Source organism: Heterocephalus glaber, unplaced genomic scaffold (genome assembly GCF_053883595.1).
Source record: "Heterocephalus glaber isolate CG9 unplaced genomic scaffold, H.glaber_assembly_v1.0 deba00001586, whole genome shotgun sequence".
Classification (NCBI taxonomy): domain Eukaryota; kingdom Metazoa; phylum Chordata; class Mammalia; order Rodentia; family Bathyergidae; genus Heterocephalus; species Heterocephalus glaber.
The window spans coordinates 4642499-4668389 of NW_028258364.1; the positions used below are offsets into that span (position 1 = coordinate 4642499).

Consider the following 25891-nt stretch of genomic DNA (forward strand, 5'->3'; position numbering starts at 1 on the left):
AATAAGACCTTGAAGGTATTAAGACAGCCATTTTCAAATATAAGGGGTGCTGCATCTCAGAAGAGGGTTATTATTATTATGATTTTGGGTACCAAAGATCAAACTTGGGACCTTGCGCTTGCAAGGCAGGGAGCGGAACCACTGAGCTAAATTTTCAGCCTGAGGGTAATTATTTTTGTTTTTTCTCTTCACAGGAGAGAGCATAGAAAAGGATGTCAGCTGCATCATACAGACTGAAATTTAGATATCAATAGAACAGATTGCCTGACAATGTGATCGAATGTTCAATAGGTTAAAAAGCTGGCCTGAAATCTTTTCTTAGAGGCCTCAAAAATATTACATTAACAATTTTGGAATGAGACCTTGAAGAGTAAACATTAGTGATTTTGATTAATCCTGTTTGGGAGAGCCGAGTTGGCCAATGGTTGCAATAGCTCAGGGCCTGGCGTGCACCTTCCTCCAGCTGCACACTGAGTCTCTTGCCAGCAAAATTGAGCTGATTGGACACAAAGCAGTTGTTTGTAAGTCCCAGTGAGCCTTTCTATATCTCAGAGCCTGGAGCTGCTTACAGTGCTTCCTGTGGACTTCAAGTTTGGACCAAAAAAACTTGAAAAATCCATCTGACATGGACTGATTCTTAAAATCTGGAATGTAAGATGATTTTCACAAAAGCAGAAGGCAAAGCGGAAATCTCAGAGTACTATATGTCGTTGTGAAGTTTCGAGGCCTAATAATCTATTTGTTTTTCTCTCAAATTAAATGGATGAACAATTTATTGTGGATGGTTTATACCCTCTTAGCCATCTTGCAGCATTGTGAGCCCCTGCCCAGTCCTATCATCAATTATAGTTTTTGGTGGGAAAAAGAGTATAAATTAACTATATTCTCTTCATTCAAGTATTCTTTTATTCTTTTAAAAATCTATCTTTGTGTGAGAAGGATCTTATTAATCTTTTAAAAAAACCAGTGGTTTTTATGAAATCTTTTCAATGACATATGTCACATTTTAATATGTTCATTGGTATTATAAATTTTGTGTTTATAAATGTCTGTAAAAATGTATTGACATAGATGTTATTAAACTCACAAACAGGAAAAAGAGAGAATTTTTACTTAATACAAGCTTTGTGTTATGATGCCCGCCAAGTTTCATATGGTGGGAATTTTAGAATGGTTGTTGATTTTTATTTTACCTAACATAAATTGTTATTTAACCAGTAATAAATAAGATAAGCAGCTATTTCGATGGCTAATTGTTTGTACATGTTTATCTTTGTATATGTTTTCTATTCTGACTCCCTTTTTAGATTGGTAGTTTGTTTAAATTAGTTACCTTAGGACCAAAAACAATGAGAGCGTACCAGTTATAGCCAGAATAAAAATACTGGTTCCTATTAAATGGAATAAATAGCTATAATTCTAGATTCATTATTTTAATGCATATGTACTTAACTTAGTCATTCTGTTATGTACTTATTCATGTAGTGGTTAGTTGATGCCAGGAATCATGTTAAACACTGATGAGGAACAGGTACGTAAAACAAATAAAGTTCATTATACTAGTTAAAGCCCTTTGGATTATATGTGACAGAGAACAACTTAAACTAGTTTAAGAGAAGTGGGAAATTTATTGGCCTACAGAATCCAGTGACCTTTTAAACAAGCAAAGCATGAAAAGATCTGGATACAGCCAAGCCTTAGGGACAATTGGCAGCAGTAATCTTCCCTACACCTGAATTTCTCTGCTTTACCTGTGCTTTTCCCCACCACAAACAATATTTATTCACTGTAGTGGTGAACTCAGTGTTGCAGCTCCTGCTTTCCATTTAGGCTGGCCTCAGAATTGAGGCATCCTCCTGTCTCAGCCTCCCGAGTGCTGGGATTACAGACATGCACCACCAGCTCCCCCCCACTTTTGAAGCTTGAGTTAAATAAATTCTTGAAATATTGTCTGATAAGTCCAGGATTTCAATTTCAGATTAAGCATAACCATTTGAAAAATGCTCATGTAAAAATATGGTGACTTTTTATAGAGATATATAGATAAATATGTGAAAAAATTATGAAAGAATTCCAGTCTGATGAGTCATGCCTATATGGGAGACTTACAGGGGCCTTGATCGAAATCTGAGTAGATGCAAATAGCAAGCAATAAGGTTTCTCTCACTTTAGGAATTCAGTTGACTTCCATAGGGAAAAGGTAACACTTGAGCTTGGCTTTGAAACGTATAGCTGTTCTTCAAATGAATTATGGAGTAGGAGGAGTGGGAGGAGGATGTAGGATTGGTAAGTGAGGATGTCTAAAGAGGTAGATTGGGACCAGAACTGTGAGGACCCTATATATCACATTTTGTCTTGTAAACAAATACTAAAAATACTGCTTTTTGAAAGCAGCACCCATAAAGTTCTTTACATTTTTTTCAAGATAAGAAAAGCATACACATCATTTTTTTTGTTTAATCAGAATATAGAAAACATAGTTCTCTTAAAAGGCCAGCATTTTGAAAGGAGGTGCATATATAATTTTTAAAAAGTATATATGAATTTTAATAAAAATTGTAAATTCTTTGTGATGCACTGTTAAATATATGATATATTCTGTTAGGGTTTGACATTTGGAGGAGGGGTGAGGAAGGACTCAAGGAACCAGAAGTTTGGGAAAGGTAAGAGCTGGCCTAAGAGGTAGAGTTGAGAAGATGTACTGAAGACAAAAATCTGGTTTTTAAGTTGGAAATAAACTGCTTACAGAAAGAAGCGGTCTAGGAAAAGACAAAATGATTCCATATGTGGGTAGAAATTTTGAGTGGTGACATATTTCTGAATGTGAGCTGACTTCAGAATTATAATTAGAATTGAAATGAACTTGAGAATTGGAATTAATAGTCTATGATAATAAATTTCATTCTAAGCTATTTGACTTGGGATTTTCAACTATAGACAAATGCCCAATTAAATAGGTAGGAATCATTATGAATAGGTATGTCTTTTATATCATTCAATAGAACCAACTCTGTGTTGAGCACATAGAAAGACTGACCTTTTGATTGATTTGTAACAATTTGACAAGTATGATGATTAAGCTTGCCTGTGTCAACTTGAATGACACCCAAGATATTGGTGGAGCACACTTATGGGTGTGTCTGGATGGATCATGGAGATAGGACCTTGCACACTATATCTGGTACCTTGTCCCTTTCTCTCTGGTGTTTTTCCCCTGCATTGCTTCCTGGCCACTATGAACTAGGTGGCTTTGCTATGCCATGACATTGATGTTTCTCCCTTAGATCCAGCCAACCATGGACTGAATCCCCTGAAATCATGACATAAATTAAGTGTCTCTTTCTTTAAATTGTGAAGTTGTGTCTGTATTGTGTCCCAGCTATGGGAAAACAACCTATATACAAGTATATTTTATAAGATATAGTATGTAGTATTTAGGTAAAATACAGCTCAATTAATTAATTGCTTTATTTGAAAATGAAATTTAGGTAGTGCGGAGTTTTCTCTAAATAATGGGCTGATTCCTTACTTTTCCAATCAATGCAATGAACCAAGACTTATAATGCAGTGTGTGGTTAGGTATTTGTTTTAATTTGAAGATTTGCTTGAAGTGAAGCACATTTCAGAATGATAATACAGGTTCCTCTTGCAAGCTTAGTATCAAGCTTTTGTTTTGCTGTACTTGAATATGTACTTTGGCTGAATAAAACAAACATAGGTTTCAATCCAATTTAATTCCTGTTCAAAGTAGTTCTCCTTATTTGTTCAAGAATTTTAGAACTAATTTTTTGAACTTATTGTGAGCATTCAGTCTCTATTTATTTCAGAAGCAGCAGACATCCCAGGGATTTGGGAATGATTCAGACTTATGGGTAAGAAGCAGATCATGCTATTTCAGTCATTTTTTTTTATATTTGTTTTTCTTTTCTTTTTCTTTTGTTCTTTCTTTTTTTTGGCTAAAATTCTTTTATTGGTACATTTTAGGTATACAATGCATTTACATTATCATTGGGTGCTTGTACCTGTACACGATGTATCTTGGTTCTTATTTTTTCTCCATTACCTGTGTGCCCTTCACCCTCTTCACCCTTCCCTATTTACATGGACTTTGTTTCCATTTTTTTCTCTCATGATTTTTCCTTTCCTTCTTTCCTTTCCCCTTCCCCTTCCCCTTCCCCTGTACCTTTTGACCTTTTCTTCTTATGTCAATTTATCAATTATTCTTTTTAAACATTTTAATCCTTACTTACTCTTTCAGTTTCTCACTAGAGTTACTATTCGATATTTACACATGTGTGTCCTATTTATTTCACTTAAGAGTATGGCCTCAATATGCATCCATTTAGCTATAAATATTTCTAGTTTCTCGTTCTTTATGGCTGAGTAGTACTCCATTTTATAAAAAAAACACATCTTCTTTATCCAGTTTCTGGTTGATGGGCACTTGAGCTGTTTCCAAGTTTTAACTATTATGAACTGTGCCATTAGAAACATGGTATCACTGTGGTATGAGTTTTTAGTTCTTTGGGGAAGATATCCAGCAGAGGAATATATGGGTCAAATGGGACCTCCAGTCCTAGTTCTTTAGGGTATCTCCATACTGATTTCCACAGTGGTTGCACCAGTCTGCACTCCCACCAACAATGGAGAAGGGTTCCTTTCTTCCTAAAACCCCACCAGCATTTGTTGTTGGTTGATTTCTTGATAGCAGCCATACTTTCTGGTGTGAGGTAGAATCTCAGTGTTGTTTTCATCTGCATCTCTCCAATGACTGTGATGTTGAACATTTTTTCATATGTTTATTTGCTGCTTTTACTTCTTTGTCTGAGAAATGTCTGTTCATTTCAGCTGCCCATTTTTGAATTGGGTCTTTAAATCTGGGGGATCTGATTTTTTTCAGTTCTTTATATATTCTAAATAGTAGTCCCTTTGTCTGAGGTACAGCTGCTTACTGTACTGCTGTAAAAAAATTTTCCCACATTGTAGGTTGTCTCTTAGCTCTGTTGGTGGTTTCTCTTGCAGTGCAGAAGCTTTTTAATAAGATGAGATCCCAGTTGTTGATTCTTTGTGCTAGCTCCCGTGCTACTGAAGTTTTGTTCATAAAGTCTTTTCCTATGCCAGTGTCTTCAAGAGTTCTACCCAACTTATCTTCCAGCAAGTTTAGTGTTTCTGTCTTAATGTTTAGATCTTTAATCCACTTTGATCTTAATTTAGTGCATGGTGATAGGTATGGGTCTAGTTTTAATCTTTGGCAGGTTGAAATCCAGTTTCTCCAACACCATTTATTAAATAGGCTATCTTTCCTCCAGTGAGGGTGGTTGGCTCCTTTGTCAAAGATGAGGTGGCTGAGTGTGTCTGGAGTTGTTCCTGCATCTTCTAATCTATTCCACTGATCCTCGGGTCTGTTTCTTTGGCATGCAGTACCATGCTGTTTTTTTTTTTTTTATCACAGTAGCTTTGTAGTATAGTTTCAAGTCGGGGATTTTGATACCCTCAGCCATGTCTGTTTCCTAGAATTGCTTTTGCTATTCTAGGTCTCTTCTGATTCCAAATGAATTTTTGGATTGTTTTCTCTAGTTCTGTTGAATATATTGTTGGAATTTCAATCGGCATTGCATTAAATCTATACAGCAGTTTTGGAAGTATGGCCATTTTCACTATATTGGTTCTTCCTATCCAGGAACAAGGGATGTCTTTCCATTTTCCTATATCCTCCTCAATCTCCTTTTTCAGAGAGCTGTAGCTTTCAGTGTAGAGGTCTTTTGCTTCCTTTGTTAGATTGATTCCTATATATTTTGGGTTTTGGGTGCTATTGTAAAAGGAGTTGTTTCCCTAATTTCTGTCTCAGTGAGTCTGTTATTTGTGTACAAGAAGGCTATTGTTTTTTGAGTGTTGATCTTGTATCCAGCTACTCTACTGAATCTGTCAAGTCTAGAAGTCTTTTGGCTGAGTTTTTTGGGTCTTCTATGTAAAGTATCATATCATCAGCAAATAATGACAGTTTTATTTCTTCTTTTCCTATCTTTCTTCCTTTTATTTCTTGCTCTTTTCTAATTGCTGCGGCTAATGTTTCCAGAAGTATATTGAACAGGAGTGGTGATAGTGGGCATCCTTGTCTTGTTCCTGATTTTAGCATGAAAATTTTTAGGTTTTGACCATTTAGTATGATGCTGGCTGTTAGTTTTTCATAGATAGCCTTAATCAGGTGGAGATAAAGACCTTCTATTCCAAATTTTTGTAGGGTTTTTATCATGAATGGGTGTTGAATTTTGTTGAATGCCTTTTCTGGATCTATTGAGATGATCATATGGTTTTTGTCCTTGGCTCTGTTAATATAATTCATTGTTCAGGGTACATGATCTTCTTGATGACCCTCTGTATTCTGTTTGCCAGTATCTTATTGAGGACTTTTGTATCTATGTTCATTAGGGAGATTGGCCTGTTGTTCTCTTTTTTCCCTGATTTTGGAATCAAAGTAACATTTGCTTCCAGGAATGAATTTGGAAGCCTTGCTTCCCTTTCAGTTTCCTTGATGAGTTTAGTGATTAATGGTGATAGTTCTTTAAATGTCTTATAGAATTCAGCAGTGAAGACATCCGGACCTGGGCTTTTCTTTGTTGGTAAATTTTTCATTACGTTTTCAATTTCACTTATTGCAATTGCAGTGTTTAGAATTTCTATATCTTCTTCATTTAACTTTGGCAATTTGTATGTATCTAGGAATCTGTGCATTTCTTCTGTGTTTTTCATTTTATTAAAGTCCAGGTTCTCAAAGTAGGTATTGATGATCCTCTGGATTTCTGCTGGGTCTGTTGTGACTTCCCCTTTTTCATTCTTAATTGCATGAATTTGAGCCTTTTCTTTCCTTTTTTGATAAGGTTGGCTAAAGGTTTATCGATTTTATTTATTCTGTCGAAAAACCAACTCTTTGATTCATTGATTTTTTGTATTGTTCTCCTAGTCTCCATTGCATTGATTCCTGCTCTCATCTTTATAATTTCCTCTCTTGTATGGGCTTTGGGTTTGTTATGCTTTTCTTTTTCTAAGAACTTGAGGTTCTGGATTAGGTTATTTGAGTTCCCTTTGCTTTCCTAATATGGGCATTCACTGCTATGAATTTCCTGTGTAGAACTGCTTTCATTGTGTCCCATAAATTCCTGTATGTTGTCCTGGCATTATCATTTACTTGTAGAAACTGTCTAATTTCTTCTTTAATTTCCTCTGTGACCCATTGGTTGTTCAGGAGGGTTTTATTCAATTTCCATGTGTTTGTGGGAGTTTTGCAGTTTCTTATGTTATTCATCTCCAATTTTATTGCACTATGGTCTGATAATATAAAGGGCATAACGTCAGTTCTTTTACATTTACTTAGACATGTCCTATGATCTAGCATGTGGTATATTTTGTAGAATGACCCAGTCATTTTTAATGGTGGCAAATTAGAAATCAGATATTTTAAAGGACAAAATATTTTATGCTGCTGAAGGCAAGATGCACGCAGATGTTTCTTGACAGATGATAGAAAAGTCACTTAGACTCCTGTATGTGCTAGTTTAAACAAAATGCAACATTTTCACTGTCCACACCTCTAATAATGTATCTTTAAAGTAAAATTCTGGAGTATATTCTCTACTTTTCCTAAGCAAAAAATACCTTTAGAATGTTGGTATATATACTTAATACAACTTATGTACTCAAATATTGGTGTAACATAATGAGAGATTTCAAGTAAAACATAATTTTTACAGCAGAATGCATCCATGTTAAATTTATAAAATTATTTCAGAGAATCAAGGAATCATACATTTGAGATAACAAACTCATTTCTTTTTTATGAATTCTTTCTGCATTTGTTAAATGGTTTCCTCAACAACCTTCTTGGTTATGTGAATCACAGTATTACCAGTGATTTGATAAATATGAATATGAAGTTTAATATATTTAGACTTGACAAAACTCATCCAACAAGTGACTCACATGTGAGAAATAGCCAACACAAATATGCTATTTCCCCTAAATTCTGATGAGGAAAAAAGAAATATGTGTTTAATATTTTTTCAATTATTTTAATAAATAGTCAGAATATAAGACTAAGGACATATTAGATTTGGACAAAAACTCCTAGAATTGACATGGTCCAAAGTCTTAGTTTTCAGATGAGAAAGGCAAATCAAGAGAATTGACTTGGTGTACATGTATTCATCTTAGATAAATAAGACAGAGACCTTAGCTGGTCGCATCCTGAATCAGCCTTGTGACCGCCTTTTCTGAGCAATCATAACCACAACCATCATAATTTGTGCACTGAGTGTTGCCATGTGTCAGAAAGTATGGTAGTGTTTTAGTTAATCCTTTCCATAATCCGATCAGGTACTTAATATTATCATCTCTGTTTAAAAGGGGAAAAATAAGTGAATTAGAGGAGTGAATTAACTTCCTCAATTAAGGTTATTCAACTTGAAAATAAAACTCTTTCCAACTGTTTTATCATTAGATAATAGTACTATGGTGCACTGATGGCACATATGGAAGGATGAGAGTGAATGTTTGACACCAAAGAGGGTTTTGGTAGACTGCTATATGATTCTAGAGAAAAGAAGCTGTGAGAATCCCTTTAACTGGAAAATACAGAGACCTTAGACTTTACTAGATGTCCTTCTTTACTAAATATGCCCGATACCTTTCCTCAGTCTTTCTTTTTTTCTTTTTCTTTTTTTTTTTTCAGAGTCTTTCTTAATATCCTGATGAACAGATGACTAAAACCCCAGGAAAGCTGTGTGCTGATTAATTCTACAAAGAGCTACTAAATAAATACATGTCCAGAGACACTATTCCGAACCTCACAAAACTTATATTTTAGCATGTAGAGGTGTGTATGTGTGTGTCTCTGTGTGTGTACCATAAACAAGGAAATTTATTTGACCATGAATAAGTTTTCACTGGCTGTCTCTTCACACTGGTGAACACACTGGGGTGCATTTTTGATTTTTTTCTTCACTAAGTTCCTAGTAAGTTTGGAGGCTGGACGTTCCTTGGAGGCTGGAAGTTGGATCCCAGAAGTTATTTTTGCTGAGCTCTTAATTGATCAAAGTCCTTGCATGTTCTGTAAGGGCAGTCCTCAAAAAGAAAGTGTTTTCAAAGATTTCCTAAACTCTAGGAACACTTCATTTTTGTACATACTATAGCTGTTTGCTGAAAAATTCATCCTATAGATGGCCAAGGGATATGGGCTGAGTGAGAGAAGTAACATGGGAGATGGTAGGAGAATAAATGGCAAAACAAGAGAGTGGAAAAAACTCTTAGTTTTCTTTTTCCTGGAAAATAAATATGCAGGAAGCTTTTATATCAATGACAGATGTAGAATTTTTGAAAGCTATGGAGATATTTGAGCAAACAAATAAACAAAAACAAACTGCATCTGGAAACATTTCAAGCAAAGGCCCTATAAAATGTGTTGGATGATATATTAGAAAAAGATCTGGTTGCAAGTAACACTAAAACTCAAAATGAGGTAGTTGATTTTTCTCCCCATATGTATCTAGAGGAAAGTTACACAATGCTAGTATTAGGGCTTTCCTCCCCTAAACCTGTTAGGGACCTAGATGGATCCTGGTTTGCTGTTTTATCATACATACTCTCTATTTTTAAAGACAACTTCTTGGTCCAAGAAGGTTGCTTTCGTTCTAGGAATCATGTCAGTTTTCAGGTGGGAGAAAAAGGAAGGAAGGAGATGAGGCCCATCCCTTTTCCTTTCAGGACATTTGTCGTAGGTCATACATGTCACTTTGATTTACATCTAGAAGTTAGACAAATTGCTAACAGCTAGTTGCAAAGAAGCCAGGAAATAAAACTATCTCAAATGTCCAAATGCCCCGCTAAGGTTCAGGGATTCTATCACTATAAAAAAATGAAAGAATAGTTAGGAATAGCTATCAAGGTCTCTGCCACATATGACTCTCAGTCTTTTTTTCTGCCTCAAATCTCATAAGACTATAATTTAAAATCCAGTAGGAGCATATCTTCAATGAAAACTACTCTTCCCAATTTGTTTCTGAGACACAAAACACCTCTTAATGCCCTGGAACTCATTGTGGGTGAAGAATAATAATATTAGAAGAAAAGGAGTGACAAATGGATTTGCAACTTGCTCTGGGCCTCTCTTAAAATTTCACAGATACATCAACATTATCTCATCGTGACCAATTTACCTCAGAAAGATGAATTTAAAGTTGCGAAACAATTCAGGTTCCTTCAGACATCTGAAATTCTGAGCCATGGCCTGACTCAATGTTTTTCAAATTGAGAAGCAGTTGGGACAAGGATGCCTGGTTATGAACTCCCGGAGCTCTTCCTCTCTGCAGTTTTAAAGGTGCCATCAGTCCAGTAGGGAGACTCTTGGCAAACCCAAGGCTTTCTCTTTCCAGAAGCTCCTTGATCCTGTCTCTGTCAAGGGGCCAAATTTGTCAAGTGGGAAAAGAATTTTCAGAACTATCATGAAGTAAACTGTTTTGCCATGCTCTGATTTTTGACCCTTGGTCATAAAAGCTTCTTACATTTTCAAACATGGCATTGAATCATTTCTAAATGATTCGCAAGTGGAGTGCTAGGGGCAGGAGTTCACTTCGCTCTTTGAAAAACAAAACTTCTGAACAGTTAGGTACATTGGAAAATAGTGAGTCAAAATGGAGGTTTGGCCAATCTTCCATAGAGGAACGTGGGGATTATTATGTTATTTTTAGATCCTAAATGTGGACGAAGAAGGACTGCCACAGTCTTGTGTATGTCTATTGAGACAAAATTTATTTCTAGGCATTTTTCAAGTTAAATATTTACTACTACTAGAGAGTTACCCCATTCTTCAATTATTTTTTTCTCAGTCTCTTCCCTCACACACTTTAAAAGTGATCTGAATGTTCCACTCACTGAGTGTGGGAAGACACAGTGCAGGAGGGAAGGATGACAGAGAGTAACTGAAGGCCATCAGAGAGTGCTGCCAAAAGACAGCTTGTTCTTAAGTTGCTCATGAGTTACATTTACCTTGAAGATATCCAGCTACTGTGTGGAGTTTAAATTATCTGTCTAAGATCAACAGTTTGAGTTTTAATTGTCTATTCTTATATACAAAAATATTCAGCAAGACCAAGTTAGTTCTCAGATGTTGGTCAGTTTCCTGAGTTTTGAAAAGCATTTCTCAGGACACCACGTGGGATCTGTGTTCCTTGTCCCTTACGACCATAGTTATATCAGTTTCCACATTCAGAGCTGTGACAACATTCCAGTAGAATATCCAAATTTGTTTTTACAGTCTTTGACAGAGAAGAAAAGAAAAAGTATTGGGTAAAGTATGGGAGAGTTTTTCCTTCTCCTAAACTTTCCCTCACCAGAAAGAAACCCAATTAAAAAACAAAGGAACCAGAATATAAATGTGTGTCTGGGAATCCAGCAGATCAATTTCCCACTCGTATACTTGCTTTAGCAAATGCATGCAGGGAAAAGTTTGCCTGTTCCTCAGATGTCACAGCTACCCTTTGGTCTTTCTTGGTAGATTCGATTTCTCAGCAGTACAGTGCAGTCCTCATTGTTTGCAGCATATTCAGTGGACAAGAATCATCTGGCATGTAATCCATGGCTGGGCTGGAGGCTGGATGCAGCTGGTCACAGCCGTGCTAAGGCGGCCTGAGAACAGAACTGCTCCTGTAAGGTGGTTTAAGAAGGAGTTTGCAAGCAGAGCAGACACAGGGCTTTGTGCCAGTCTCAGCTGGTGACAGGGTTAACCTTCTGCAGGCATCACAGTGGTCATTGGTGGTCACTTAGATGGAGTTGAAAGGAAAGTGGAGTGTTCACTACCTTGACGTTATGCTTCATGGCTGAGCCTCAACCCCTCCATGGTCAAAGAGATGTGTCTAATATAAGTGAAACGCTGTCCATCCTGTCTTTTAAGGCTTTTTACCACAAATTATTTGGAGAAACTTCAGCAGAGGCATCCCATTTTCATTAATATTGGAGTGTGTATTTAGAGCAACTCTTTACAGAATTTATGTGTAATTGTTTCCAGAAAGTGTCTGGTGTCTTGAATAGTGAGTGCTCGTCCTTCCTAGGTGCAAGTGCATGCTATGTTGTTACTTTGGGGCACAGGTAGAGCAGGGATCAGAGTATGAATTGACAGGAAGGGCTTAGAGTGTATGCTGGTTCTAGATAGACCAAGGGAAGGAGATTGAAGTCATGGAAAAAGGTAGGACCGGATGTCATAGATTAGAAAGAGAAGAGGTGGGGTTCCAAGAGCAAGCAATATTATAGCAAGAATCCTTCATTCTTGAGCTAGTCAAGCAGGCAGGCAGAAGACAGTGCTGCCTGGATAGAGGAGACACTGAGACAAACTTTTGGCAAAACAGGATGTTTTCACTTTTTCCTTTTATGTACTTCTGACTAGATGTGGGTGCTTGCTGCCAAAGGGAGACTTGTGGGCTGTGTCTTCTTGATTTAGCAATGGCAGAGGCAGTCACCCACTAGGGAACAACTTACATACGTCTACTCTGAAGAGGGATTGGTTATGACCATCTCTTATTTTGAAAAATCAGTGCCAAATAAAGTAAATTTAGAACTTGAATTATATTTTTCCCCACTATAATTAGAGGATAACTTTAAATTATTTTCTAATTCAAAGAAGTGGTTAGATTAAACATGGTTTAACCTACTGTCCCTCTGGGTATTGAATTAGAAAGCTTAGTAAAAATGAAGGATCAGACTTTGACAATACTTTTTATTAAGTTTAATATCTTCTGTGGTATTGTAACAGAGCATATTTCTGAGATAGCTAAAACAAACAAACAAAACCCAGGCAGAACCAGGATGTAAATGAAAATAGAAAAAATACCGTAGTTAAGGAAAACACTGATGATAAAGGTTGCCTGAGATTGACATTTTTTGATGTCATTAACAAATAGTGCAACTACAACTAAATCTTTTAAAGTGTACTTAAAAGTAGTGTGTGAGGAGTTGGAGGATTCCTTTATAGATCTCCATCTCTATCTGTTTTTATCTCTGTATTTTTATGCCTGTTGACAAGTGAGTGTGATGAGTACAGGAAGAAGTTTGCCTGGGATGCTGACAAATTATTTTACAACGATGCATCAGAAATTACTGTTTTTGCTGGGCTAGAACATGTTCTGTTATAATTTTAAATCATCTTCTAACCTCTGTTATACATTCTCCATAATGACCCCTTTTCGGTTCCTTGAAAACTTCTGCATAAATATGCACTACATCTCTTCTGTATTTATAGCAAGTTAAGGGAGAGCATGTGCAATTTTTCTACTAGATTTTGCTGTTGGGATTACTGAAATTTTCTTTCTTTGTTCCCAAATATGAGTCAGTGAACTAGAACCCCTAATGATGGAATGGCACTAGCGTTCATAGAGCTACTTAGTTGCTATCAATTAAGAGAGTGCATTTTATGGTCATGTGAATCAAACAGAAGACAGTTTTATTCCTTATTTGGGTACCCCATATAATAATTCTTTTATTCTAAGTGATATGACTGATTTATAGGCATCATCAATACATTTATTCTATACCTCTTGTCCTAACCTTTTAACTTTCCAAAGTATAAAATGAATGTGACAAAAGTGTCTAATAATTGCTAGGGATAACAAAATTTTCTCTATGTATCTTTGCAATTGAATTTCTCAGCAAAGAATAGTACATAGGTATTTTTGTCATTTGGAGCAGCCAAGGTGTCAATACAGAGCCCATGAGAAGCCCAGCTATCATTTTGCTGTAATGACTATAACATAGTGTGAATGTTGAAACTGCACAGTTCATTTTTGAAGTCTGAAAGCAGCTGAGAACAGATGAGGGTAACAGACCTCCAGCTTGAGACTCCAGCCTTGGCTGTTTCTGCTGCCAGCACATTCTTCTCCTATTACTTCATAAGGACCAGATAGGAACAAAGGTGCTCTGAAGATATCCCCATGTTTCCTGCTAATAAAGAGAGGTGGATATCAGCTTACACATTCAGGGCAACCACGTGATATGTGTTCAAAACTCGTTAGTGATGTTCAGCTCTGTACATTACAGCAGCTTCTCCAACTTTACTGCAGCTTCATATCCTTGAAATGTTAGGGGATCTAGGGTGGAGCCCAGATAGTCTGCTCATTTATTTAACAGGGTCCCAGGAAGTGCTGATGCTGTAGGGCTGTGGATCAGACTTGGGCAGTAAGGTTGATATGAAATGCCCTGAAAGTCAGGTTTAATAATGATACAAGTGCAATACCCATGGAATCATTGCATTTTGAATCTTAATCTCTTTCTAAATGTTTGCTATTGATCTGGGTTGTGGAGGAATTTGCTGGCAATCGGGGAATGATTGGACTGGGGTAGAGTGCACAAGGGATGGTCTCAGGGTTCGTAAGTCATAATTCCATAGAAGTTCTACCAGTGAGAGTGTCATTTGCATCAACACATAGTCTATTTAAAAAGTCAGACCTTACATCATTCAATTTAACTAGTTGGTAGGAAGAAATTGCTGACGGAAGAAATGAGTTGTTGAGGGAAGCACAAGATGAGGAAAAGAGTTTAGGCACTGGAGAGATGAGTAAAGGCAGTTTGGGAGCATGTAAAATTTTAGGGAATAATTGACCCATGAGAGACAATGGACAGTCCAGCAAAGAATGAGAGTGTGGATGGTTGCCCTGGTGGGCATTGGGGAATCTAGGAGGCTGTGGGGTTAGTTCTGGTACAAATGATTGACATTTCTAAGGACCAGTTCAAATCACCTTCCTTTGAAGGTAAGCCAACTGCATCATCTTTTAAAATAGCATAATTACAAAAACAAATCAAAACCCAAACAACAACAACGACGACGATGATGACGACGACGATGACGTTCTTTAAAGGAAACATTCTCCATCTTCCTTTACAGGTGAATCCCTCTTGGCCTAGTGAGAAGGAAAAGATTTCTCAGGGTTTATACCTGCATGCAAATTGGGAATTCTAGAAGTCTCACACAGTCCAGACTGGTTTCCTTTCCAAATCTGAGATGCAACATCTGTTTTAAAAAGACAAATAAAAGTTAATTCCAAGATCTGTGTTTACATTGATTTTATTTCAGTTCTATGAGGACAATTTGAATGCTTGAAAAGGGGCAGTATTCCTAGAACTTTAGGAGACAAAAAATATATTTAGAATATTTTGACTGTTGGGTGTCTGGGATTCTCAGCCTCAGAGGGTCTAGTATAGTTAATGGGCATGGAATTATGACAAATAGACCATAATCTTCCACTCTAAATAGGATTTTTTAAAATAGTTGTGGGAATGAGTAACTTGGAAGGGAGAGTGGGGAAATGCTAGATGCTATATGGTTACTTATTTTAACTTGTTATAACTTTTTTTTTTTTTTGCTTCCAACTGAGCTAGTCTTTTTAATCTTTTGGTAATCTCTTCCAGGATTAACTGTTTCCACTGCAGGTGATGAAATATATAAGGTTCCATTTCAAATGTTGGGACTGCTATGAGCATGGTCTTTTCCCTTTCATTGCAACTCAGAATTAAAACTTTGATTCTTGTCTTATATTCCAGACCCAGTAGTTCCCACTGCAGAAGTTATCTGAAGATAGTCTTATGCTTTCTAGCAGTGGTCTGTGATCAGCCTTTATCTTCTCCACGAACACTATGATGGATTTAGTTTATACATGTATTAAACTCAGAGGCATTTTCTCAAGTGAGTTTAAATGCACTTTATTTTTAGACAACTTACATGACATGTTTTTTTTTCCCCCTAAAAAACAATGCCTCCACTCCAAATAAATCCACAGTCAAAATAAATGAAGCATTCAAGATGACATCAGTCCCATGTGTCTAAAATCCTGGTGGTGTGTGGATGACAAGCAGCAGCCAGTTATGATGAGTGATAGATCCAAGATAACTGCCAAATCCATTAACATTTTTCCATTTCTAAACCACCCTTAAAGAAAGTCATAAATGGTGTCACCATCCTCACGGTAGTCCAAGAGAGCAACCACGCCATCTGGATTCATGTTTGCACCAATAAAGAACTGATAGTTTTTGAAATTAGCAAGGATGTGCTTGATTTGTTCTGCAGCCCCTGTCATAAAAGGTTTTACTCTCTCTGGTCTTTGTTCTTCAGGTTTGCCTTTGACTGATTTCATATAATCTTTCTTGGACTTCTTGTAGGCCTCTTTTGTGAAGCTGGTTCCCTGCAAGTGAGGGTTCATGACAATATCCATCCGAGTGACTACTGTGCTTCCGGTACCTTGGCCCTCCGGGCCTTCAGCGGAGGCATCTTTACCAATGAGGGGGTCATCAGTGTTACCCACTGTTCTACCGACTGACATGTCCTCCACCTCCAGGCACAGCCGGTCCATCCGTGATCTCCCAGACCTTATCTCCTTGTGGCTGATGAGGTCCAGATAGATAATCATGATGGTGGCTGAAGGGAGATGCGGCCTCCCTAGCCTGGCAGGAGCCCGGATCTCAGAGCAGAGCTTCAGAGCGAGCACGGTACAACCAAGCAGCTCTCGGGGGAGTAGAGAGTGGGCAAAAAAGGACTTGTTACATCTTTGTAGTTGCTTTAGGGCATAACTCCACTGGGTACCAAAGACTAGGTCATCTATTGGAAAATAATTAGGAAATTTAGGATTCTGATTATTATTTGAATTTCTAACATTTAATTACATCAAACATAACACAAAACATTACTTGCTTGGTGAATATGGTCTGTGACCTCTAGAATTGTGTTTTAATAATGATGATTTAATAGTAATAGCTACCTTTTATTGGAAATAAACTATGTGCCTAGTCCTATTAGGCATATTACAGTCTTAATTAATTATGACTTTCCAAATAGTCTTTGTCTTGTAAAATGATTATAATTACTATTTGTTATAGCTTACATGTGTCTGGTGCTTTGTCATTTATATAGTACCTTCCATATGTTTTCATCACCCTATTTAATTCTCATGAAGAAATTTTAATTTATGGACACAAATTTCACCAAGATTTCATAGACTGTTTTCACCAGAGTTGAAAATTCTTTGCTAGTAGGATGGAGAGAAAAGTGGCAATATTATAGTCTTTTGCTCCTTTCAGTTTCTGAGTGTGGAGAGTGAGGCTGAGGTGACTGCAAAGCCACTGGGCCAAAGGTTGTCGTCTACGATTACATAGCATTGGCTATGTACTACAGCATAGGCAATGAACAAGGTGCATAGGTTTTCTTTCAGATCTTTCTTTCTTTCTTTCTTTCTTTCTTTCTTTCTTCTTTCTTTCTTTCTTTCTTTCTTTCTTTCTTTCTTTCTTTCTTTCATACCGGGGATCGAACTCGGGTCCTTGCGCTTGCGAGGCAGGAGATGACACCACTGAGCTAAATCCCTGGCGCCTCGGTTTTTATTTCTATTTAGCTTGTCGATTTCATTTCCCCATCCAACATTGGAGATTTAAAAAAAAATTCATCTTTTTGTGTTTGTTCAAGTGGTGCTGGCTTAGATCTTTTGGTAGTTGATACTTTCTTTGATCTGCATGTTTAGACTTTCCTGAAGTTTTGAAAGCAAAGACCGTTGTAAACTAAATGATACATGCCAGAATGCTACACATAGTTAGGCTTGCTAGGTGTCTGTTATTAAGCATCTAATATGTGTAATAACTCCTACAATTAGCAAACTATTCATGTGGGGCCAGCTGTTTGTTAAAATTTGTTAAAGTTTATTTTTGTAAAATGTTGGAGCAGATGATTTTCAAATAGGATTTCACTTTTATTTTCCTATTGCTTTAAGTCTAAGGTATAGTTTATTTTAACTGTGACCCCCATCTTCCTGTGATCCTAGCATAGGATATCCTGAAGCCATTGGTGGGTATTTCCTTCACTAAATTGCTTTGCTCCATTAGTTAAGAGGGAACTTTACCATTCTCATTAGAATATTAAATGAGTAGTCACTTTATACCTTCTTCTTGACAAGATATTTAAATATGTGAATGAATTAAAGAGAGATAAAGGTGGGGAGAGGGAGAGTGGGGGAGAGAGAAAATTGCAATGTGATTTTGATTTGCATTCTCATAATGGCTAAAGATGTTGAACACTTTTTCATATCTTTACTGGCCATTTGTGCTTCTTCTTTTGAGAATTTATTTGCCCATTTTTTGTTTGGGTTATTTCTTTTTGGTGTTTTTTTTTAGTTCTTTCTATGTTCTAAATATTAATCCTGTATCAGAAGAGTATTCAGCAAAGATTTTCTTCCATTCTTCAGGTTGTCTCTTCACTCTGTTGTTTCCTTTGTTTGAAGAAGCTTTTTAATATGGTGTAGTCCCACTTGTTGGTTCTTGACATTATTCCTATGCTATTAAGGTCCTCTATTCAGGGAATCTTTGCCTGTGCCTATGGCTTCAAGTGTTTCACCTGTTTTCTTGTATGCATGCTATATTAGAGGAAAAGTTTTCAGTTTTCGCTATTAAATATGATGTTACCTATGGGATTTTCATATGTAACCTTTATTATATTGAAGTATTTTCCTATATTTTTAGCTTGTTGGTAGTTTTTATGATGAAAGGACATTGAATTACATCAAACACTTTTTTGCATCTATTTTGATACATGTGATTTTTATACATCATTTTGCTAATGTGGTGTATCATATTTATTGATTGTTATATGGAGTATGGAGACATTCTTACATCCCAAAGATAAGTCTCACTGGTCATCACGTATGATCCTTTTAATGTGTTGTTGAATTTGGTTTGTGAGTTTTTTCTTGAGGAATTTTGCATCTATGTTCATCAGGGATATTGGCCTGTAGTTTTCCTTTCTTGTGATGTTTTTGTCCTGGTTTTGATATCACAATGATGCTTTCTTTGTAAAGTGAATTTTGAAAATGTTCTTTCTCTTCAATTTTTGGGAAGAGTTTGCTTGAGAAGGATTTTTGTTAACTCATAATATTTTGAATTTGCCAGTGACAACATCTGATCTTGGACTTTTTGGGAAGGATTTTGTTTGTTTGTTTTTGTTTTAATTACTGATTCAATCTCTTTACTAGTTATGGGTCTGTTCAGACTTTTTGTTTCTTCATGATTTATCTCGATAGGTTGTCTGCTTCTAGGAATGTATCTATTTGTTCTGGGTTATTCAGTTTTTTGCTGGATAATTGTTCATGGTAGTCTTTAATGATCATTTTATTTCTGTGGCATCGATTATAACATTTCTTCTTTCTTTTCCAATATTATTTATTCAGATCTTCTCTTTTTTTCTTAGTTTAGCTAAAGATTTAATTTTACTTTTCCAAAAAGTTAACTTAGTTTTAATTTTTCTGTTGCTTTAGTTGTATTTTCATTACAATTTTTATTTTTTCTTTCATTTTGCTAACTTTGGGTTGAGTTTTTTCTTTTTTAATCCCACTTCCTTGAGGTTTAAAGTTAGGATGTTTATTTGAGATCTTTCTTCTTTCTCTTTTTTCTGGTATTGGGGATTGAATCCAAGCATGAGCTACATCTACCACTGACCAATAGCCTTTTAAACACTTTTATTTTGAGACAGGATCTCATGAGTTTACCCAGACTGACCGCAAACATGTGATTCTCCAGCTACAGCTTCTTGAGGCGATCTTACTTCCTAATGTAGGTATATATTGCTATAAACTTGCCTCTTGGTACTGCTTTTACTGTAAGCCATAAGTTTTAAATTTTTTCTTAGAATATTTTTCTGCTTTCCCTTTGATTTATGCTTTTATCCATTAGTTATTCAAGAGGGTATTGTTTAATTTCTATACATTTTGAATTTCTCCTTTTTTTCCCCCTGCTATTGGTTTCTAGTCTTATTTCATTGAGGTTGGAGAAGATGCTTGATATGATTGCAGTCTTGAATTTGTAAAATCTTATGATCTAATATGTGATCTACCCCAGAGAATGTTTCATATAAAGAGAAATTCAAATCAAAACCACAACAAGATATCATCTCACATATGTTAGAAGAGCTATTACTAAAAGAAGAAAAGACAAGTGTTGGCAACCATCTGGAGGGATCACATCCTATTTGTGGGAAAGCCAAATGGTATAATCTTTAGGAAACACATGGAGATTCCTCAAAAATTAAGAATGCAGCTACCATCTGACTAAGCAGTTGTACTTAAGGATACTTATCCTAAAGAATTAAAATCAGGATCATGAACTGCTATTTGCTCTCCTATGCCCAATTCAGCACTTTCCACAATAGCCAATATGTAGAAACCATATAAATGTCCATCAACAGATGAATACATTTTAAAAAGGTAGCATACAAATACAATGAAATTTTATTCAACCTTAAAAAGAAGGAAATTTAATATGCAACCACATATATGAAAGTTGAAGACATTATACTAAGTGAAATAAACCAGTCCTAGAAGGATATATAAGGCATGATTCTGCTTATATAAGGTACGTGAAATAGTATCATAGAAGCAAATAATATAATGGCAGTTACAAGGGGCTAGTAAAAGATGGAAATGGGGAGTTCCTAATCATTGGGCATAAAATTTTGCTTAACAACATCATGATAGTACATAATACTTTACTGTATACTTAAAAGTCTATTAAAAGGGTAGATCTTAATGCTAACTATTCATGTATATGTATATATGTATATTTAAATGGGCATTTGATTATTCTTTCCTGATGTGATATTTGGTGTTAATGCTATTTGGTGTTAAATTTAACTTTGTGATCTTCACTATTCTATAATGTTGGCTCAGTTCTTTGTCACAGGATCAGTGTTCTTTGAATATTTTCTTGTTTTTTAAGCACAGCAATACCTGATGTTTATTATACTTTATTTTGAATCAGTGTCACTTAATAATAAAGCTAAAATTATATATGTAATATCTAATATCACTGTGTATATTTAATTTGACTGCCTTTTTTCTTTTATATTTATATAATAAAAGACATAGATGAAGTAAGGACTGGGCTATAAAATAACGATAAGACATAAAGAATTTTTAAGGTGAGAGGAATTCATAGAAAATAAAGTTAAAAAGGAGATTTATAGAATAAAGATGGAGGGAAGACTTGTGATTAAGAAAAATGTGTGTGTGTGTGGTGGGGTCCAACTGTCTATTTTATGCTGGTAGTTGAGAGTCACTTTGCATACAGAAAAAGATGGAGATCTCTTGTACCCAGGGCTACCTACTAAGAGGTATTTCCTTATATTATCATTTTCAGATAGGCAACTTTATTGTAGTGCTTGTTCTGCAGAAAAACAATAGAAAGCTTTTAAAATTTTTTATGAATACATGTTTGCAGTACTAATGATTACATTAATTGTGGGGAATAGGTACATGTGCATAACATATCTTCATTCATTTTATTACTCTTCCCCTTTCCTATTTCTCTTTCTATCTCTGGATCCCCTTCCCATCTGAAAAAGATTTGTAAAAACAGTGCTACTCTACCTCGACTAGAATGAGTGAAATTGAAAGAATATCAAGTGTTAGTAAAGGTGGAACAGCTGAAACTTTATGCCTTATTAGTGAGAGTGTCAATTGTTATAATCACTTTAAAAATGTTTGGTAAGAACTATTAAAGATGAATTACATGTATAATTTATTTCTCATCACTTCCATTTCGAGGTATATATTCAATGGAAATATATACTTAGCAAAAGAAATGTATAATAGTTCATAGCAGCACTATTTGTAATAGATATAAAACAGGAAGCAACTTAAATATTCATCAGAAAGAGTATTATTAAATTGTAGTATATTTTTGTAATGGACTACTATTCAATAATGAAAATGGACAAGCTATCACTGCACACATCCTCACAGAGGACTCTCTCAAATGTAATTCTGAAACCAAGCCAGAAGCAAAATTGTACATACTGATTGATTTCATTTAAGTAGTGTTAAGTGCAGCTAGGTTTAGATTTTAGAAGCTGGCATTGTGGTTATCCTTGAGGATATTAATCATCAGAAGGAGTAAGATGGATATTTTTAGGATGCTAATTGCATTAGTCAGTTTTTGGAAGGTATGATGAAATATTTGAAGCAATTAACCTATAAAGAGAGAAGTTTTATTCTGGTTCATGATTCTGGAAGTTCCAGTTCATGATTAGCTGTCTCCACTGTTGTGGGGATCTGGCAAGAGACATGGTGAGAGTGTATGGCAGAGGGAACTTCTCACATCATGAGCTAGGAAGCAAAGAAAGACCAAGAGTTGGGCTTCCCATAATCCCCTTCAGGAGCATGGCCCCAGTGACCCATGGGCCGATTTCCCAAAGGCTCCATCACTTCTCAGTAGTGCCGATCCAGGCATGAAGTCTTTAACATGTGGACCTTTGGGTGACACTCTTCATTTTAAAACCATAACAATGATTATGCTGTGTTTTTTTCTTTTATGTGGGTGCTAGTTCCTTGAATGTGTTGGCCTGTGAAAATCCATTGATTATACACTTGTTATTTCTGTACTTTCTGCAATTACATTCTTTAAAACACAGAAGAATAACATCAAGCCTGACCCTTTCTATATGCATTTTTAAAAGTAAGCTAAAGCAGTCATTTTTAACCTTAACTGTAGTTTAGAAAAACTCAAGCTGTAAAAGCGAGGCTCCTACCCACACAGATTCTAAATTATTTGGCCTAAGGTCTCACAAGGTGATGCTAAAATGCACTTGAAGTGGAGAACAACTGACATAGAAATAAATAATGTGAGTTCATTCTTAAAAGTTTTGAATTATAGATTCAGAAAACCACTATTATTAACAACTCATAACATAAATGAGTCTGGGTCTACACTATCAGGCATCACATAAGTCAGGTAAATAATTAGCATGGACCCAGCAAGAATTCTTTGTGATCCTGCACACTATGCTGACAGGAGAAACATGGGTCCCAGCTGGCAGTGTCCCAGAAGGATAATATTGTGTGTTATCTTTTCACACAAAAATATCAGGATAGCCTGGCTTCTATGCCAGCCATGTCTTTGTGAGATTGTCCAAATCTTTTTTTGTTTGTTTGTTTTTTGTTTTTTTGGTACCGGGGATCAAACTCAGGACCTTGTGCTTGCAAGGCAAGCATGGTGTCACTGAGCTAAATCCCCGACCTCAGAATCTTTTGTTTTAATTTTTCTCTGCAGCTCTTCTCTCAGGAGGCAAGGGTGAGACTCTCAAACATCCTGGATACCTTGTCATCTAGTGCTATTCAAACCAATTATCACCACTTAGTTCAAGGATTGAGAAGAAGCAGATTTTGTTTTAAGAAAAATTACATTTAACTATATATAGTTTCCTGGAGATGTTGAAATAGTAAAAAAAAATTAGTAGAAAAACTGATGATATGTGAAAAAAGTCTGTAGTCTAGTTAAGAGTACTGCATTAATGTCCCTTTCTTAGTCTTCAGAAATGTATCATAATTTTGTCAGATGTTAATATTAGGAGAAACTGGTTAAGGCCATAAAGGAATTCTCTTACTCTATTTGTAACTTTAGTATAAATCTAAAACTATTCCAAATAAAACAGAATATTAAAAAACTCAAATCAAGACTTGTGTGCCCTTTATCTTCAAAATAATAGATTTATTGCAGTGAACACAATATTTTAATCTTAAATTTTGATTTTACAATTTTATCACTCATTAGTAGAGACTACTTGCCAATTACCCTCCTTAAAGATAATATGAAGAGTAACTTATAATAAACTCTTATAGAATGCACAAAAGTGCTTGGAATTTCTCTTACCTTCATCTTCTATCACCAAAACATTTGCCACATTTGGGCTCTGCTCACCCTAGTTTTTCTTTCTGATATTCCATACTTCTTAGAAAACATATTAGGGAATAGAACACTTAGATGATAGATAAACTTCCTATTGGGATTTTTCAGACTTTTAAATGACTGGTACCATGGTAAACTCAGGCAGGAGCATGGATAAACACACACAGACGCACACAAGGCAATTAGGATGAAATCACAGTACTTAATCATATTGTTGAAAACCCCAACTTAGTTGTAAATTAGCCCACTGGATATAAGTAACTCAAAAGCAAACACATAGATAACAGATATAAAAGTTTAGGACATGGGCTACATATGGAGAAGATTTTAGACAGTGCTAAAAATGTGTGAAGCATAGATTTTCAAAGGAGAAGCCCATGAACAAGGACCCCTGGGATATACCACATCACCAGGCCTAGGTCGCTGTGCTAGCATCTGTGTCACTCGCACATGCTGAGGGATTGAGACACTTTGCAACTGTGGGAATTGGGGCTCACAACTTTACTTCGACCCCTACAACAACATTTTTTCCTATTTGGCTCAAGATGATAATTGTGAAACTTTAAATATGGACTAGTAGATATTTATGTTGAGTCCGATATTGATTTGGAGTGCAGGGGATTTTAGGAGTCTTGAAAGCAAGCCCCAAGCAGCGTCTGCTCGACTGTCCTGGCTCCCATAAGTTTCACTGACAGAGCTGCTGAGTAACAGATGCAGAGAGACATGGTGCTGGTTTGCACTGGTGTTTTTGTCCACAGGAGAGAAATATCTTCCTGTGATGTGAGGAGTTATGACTAGACACAAAAAGTTAGCAATACTCCTAACATCCTCAAATATAATCAACCCCAACTCCTTTGGTATTTGAGAGGAGGAAGGGAATTCTATAGCAGTATCGTCCTGGGTGCAGCTGTCACCATGCTAGGAACCTGATCTCATGACAGCTCCTCATGACTGGCTTTTATTGCCATGTATTCTATTTCATGAGCAAAAATATAAAATACAATTACTGACAAGATAAATGATGAAGCCTGTAATAAACATTTATTATTCTTCTATTGGGACTAAAGACTGTCAAGCTACAAAAGAAAGAAGAACTAGGTTTGTATCTTTGCTCAGCCATTGGCTGTCTGTAAGCCCTTGGGTGAGATACTTCTCATTTGAGTCCTGATTTTCTCACTGGTGTATTGGAAATATCAATAACACCTACTTTATAGCATTCTTATGTGGGCAAAGAGGGTAAATTCCAAGAGTCCACCCACAGAAAGGCTATGGTATGTAAAGAGAACAACCTATGGGAAGCAATCGGCAAGAACCCATGGCATGTTCATTCTCCCTGCACACTTCTCCTGGCTCTCTGCAACACAGGCAAGAGCCAGGGAGTGGAACAGCTGAGTGTGTGCACAAACACAGCTACATGCACATGTAGACAGGATTCCCAGGCTGAGCCTTCCTTTGGAGTTTCCATTCCATTCCTGATTTTCTCTATGGCTTCTTTCTCTTCCTCCTTCCTTTCTTCTTCTATTTCTTTTTTAAACCCTCTTCCCAACACCATTCTTTCTTACCTCCCTCCTTCTTTCCCTCCCTTCCTTCCTCTTTTTCTTCCTTCCTCTTAACACCCCTCTCCTTTCTCCTTTCAAACATCTTTCTTCTTCCCTCCCCTCTCCCCTCCTCTTCTGTATCTTCTACTCCCAGTGATTTTCAGACCTTTAAACAACTGGAACTATGAGTAAACACACACACACACACACACACACACACACACACAAAACTAGGATTAAAAATCAGTGCTTAATTTGCTTTGTTGAAAACTCCAAACTTGGTCCTTAAGGAGTCCACTGAACACAAGTAATACAAAAGAAGCAGAGTTCTCCTCCTTCCAACCAAAATGGCCATTCTACAGGAGGATGATGTAAGGTCACCACTACCAGTGGAAAGACTCAAAATATCCTTTATATGGCCACATGATGGACTATTTTTGAAACAGTGTGGTGCTAATAACTTTGGCAAGTTTTCATTTTCAGACAAAGCTAAGGATATCTCATTGTCTCAATCTTAGGGGAATGAAGCAAGTTTCAGAAATATTTTTGTACTCTGATTATTCTAAAGGTTTCTATGATTTTCATTTCATTCCTTTATTAATTTTGAA

At 36.2% G+C, this 25891-nt stretch overlaps 1 protein-coding gene across 7 annotated transcripts in view; it reads left to right on the forward strand.

Moving 5' to 3' along the window:
* Positions 1–25513, forward strand: part of LOC110343973 (uncharacterized) — a 228800-nt gene extending 203287 nt beyond the window's left edge. For all 7 annotated transcript variants that reach the window (XR_015443897.1, XR_015443893.1, XR_015443894.1 and 4 more), the window contains one exon: positions 195–25513. The gene's annotated coding sequence lies outside the window, so the exon portion shown is untranslated. The remainder of the gene's footprint in view (positions 1–194) is intronic.
* The last annotated feature ends 378 nt before the right edge of the window (positions 25514–25891 follow it).